We start from the raw sequence: 2,206 nt of genomic DNA, 5'->3' as shown, positions 1-2,206 counted from the left end.
AATTCTCATTAAGAATTTTGATATCTTTATTTTCTTTTCCACTTAATTTTTGAAAAATCCAAAAAAAATTACAAAATCATAAAAACCAAAAATATTTCATGTTTCTTGTTTGAGTCTAGTGTCTCATGTTAAGTCTGGTGTCAATTGCATGTTTCTGTTCTTCTTGCATTCATTCATGTGTCTTAAGTGATCTTCAAGATGTGCTTGATGATTTCCTTGCTCTGATATTTAAATTCTCTTATCTTGAGTATTTTTGTTGTTTATCATATGCATTCTCATTTTGTTAGTGTCAGTAGTATACAAACTGCTAAGTTTGGTGTCTTGCATGCATTGTTATTTGATTTTAGTTGCATTTTGATTATTCTTTATCATTAAAAATCCAAAAAAAATTTTAATTTGTGTCTTTTCAAGTCAATAATACAGAGAATTGAAGATTCAGAACCTACAGCAGAGGAATTACACAGAAAAAGGCTGGGCGTTCAAAACGCCTAGTGAAGAAAGGCAAACTGGCATGTAAACGCCAGCCAAGGTGCCTGGCTGGGCGTTTAATGCCCAAAAGGGTAGTGCTTTGGGCGTTAAACGCCAGAATGTGCACCATTCTGGGCGTTTAACGCCAGGATGGCACAAGAGGGAAGATTTTGTTTTTAATGCAAATTTTTTCAAGTTTTCAAAATCTTTTCAAAATCAAATCTTTTTCAAATCAAATCTTTTCAATCAAATCTTTTTCAAAATCAATTTCTTTCCATTTTCAAAAATACTTGCTATCAATTAATAATTTGATTCAACATTTTAAGTATGTGCCTTTTCTGTTGAGAAAGGTTTAGTGTTTGAATCATATCTTTTCTTGTTAGCCAAGTCATTAATTTTCAAAATCAAATCTTTTTAAATTGTTTTTCAAATCATATCTTCTCAATCACATCTTTTTAAAACCATAACTTTTCAATCATATCTTCTTAATCACATCTTTTTCAAAATAGTTTTCAATCATATCTTTTTTATTTTCTAATTTCAAAATCTTTTTCAAAAATCACTTGATTTCTTTTCCACTTTTGGTTTTCGAAAATCAATTAGAGTTTTTCAAAATGTTTTTAAAATCCTTTTTCAAAAATTTCTTCCCCTCTTTTCACATCCTTCTATTTATGGACTAACACTCATCCTTAATGCACAATTCGAACTCCATCTTTCTTGATAAGTTCGAATTTTCTACCTCTTCCTTCTATTTTTCTTTTCCTCTGACACCTCAAGGAATCTCTATACTGTGACAAAGAGGATTCCATATTTTCTTGTTTTCTTTTCTTTCATATGAGCAGGAGCAAAGACAAAAGCATTCTTGTTGAGGCTGACCCTGAACCTGAAAGGACCTTGAAGCGAAAACTAAGAGAAACTAAGGCACAACTCTCTGTAGAGGACCTAACAGAAATCTTCAAAGAAGAAGAACCCATGGCATGGTTGGACTCACAACCTAAAGAAAGCCTGAACTCTTATGAAAAGCTAGTCAATGCCTTCTTGGCAAAGGTCTTTCCACCTCAAAAATTGAGTAAGCTTAGAGTGGAAGTCCAAACCTTCAGACAGAGGGAAGGAGAATCCCTCTATGAAGTTTGGGAAAGATACGAAAAATTAATCAGAAAGTGTCCCTCTGACATGCTTTCTGAATGGAGCATCATAGGTATTTTCTATGATGGTCTGTCTGAACTGTCCAAGATGTCATTGGATAGCTCTGCTGGAGGATCTCTTCATCTAAAGAAGACGCCTGCAGAAGCTCAAGAGCTCATTGAAATGGTTGCAAATAACCAATTCATGTACACTTCTGAAAGGAATCCTGTGAACAATGGGACGAATCAGAAGAAAGGGGTTCTTGAGATTGATACTCTGAATGCCATATTGGCTCAGAACAAAATATTGACTCAGCAAGTCAATTTGATTTCTCAAAGTTTGGTTGCACTGCAAAATGCACCAAGCAGTACTAAGGAAGCTTCATCTGAAGAAGAAGCTTATGATCCTGAGAACCCTTCAATGGAAGAGTGAATTACATGGGAGAACCCTATGGAAACACCTATAATCCTTCATGGAGAAATCATCCAAATCTCTCATGGAAGGATCAACAGAGACCTCAACAAGGTTTCAACAATAATAATGGTGGAAGAAACAGGTTTAGCAATGGCAAGCCTTTTCCATCATCTTCTCAGCAACAGACAGAGAATTCTAA

The sequence above is a fragment of the Arachis duranensis genome, chromosome 5 (genome assembly GCF_000817695.3).
Source record: "Arachis duranensis cultivar V14167 chromosome 5, aradu.V14167.gnm2.J7QH, whole genome shotgun sequence".
Classification (NCBI taxonomy): domain Eukaryota; kingdom Viridiplantae; phylum Streptophyta; class Magnoliopsida; order Fabales; family Fabaceae; genus Arachis; species Arachis duranensis.
This window is presented reverse-complemented; position numbering follows the sequence as displayed.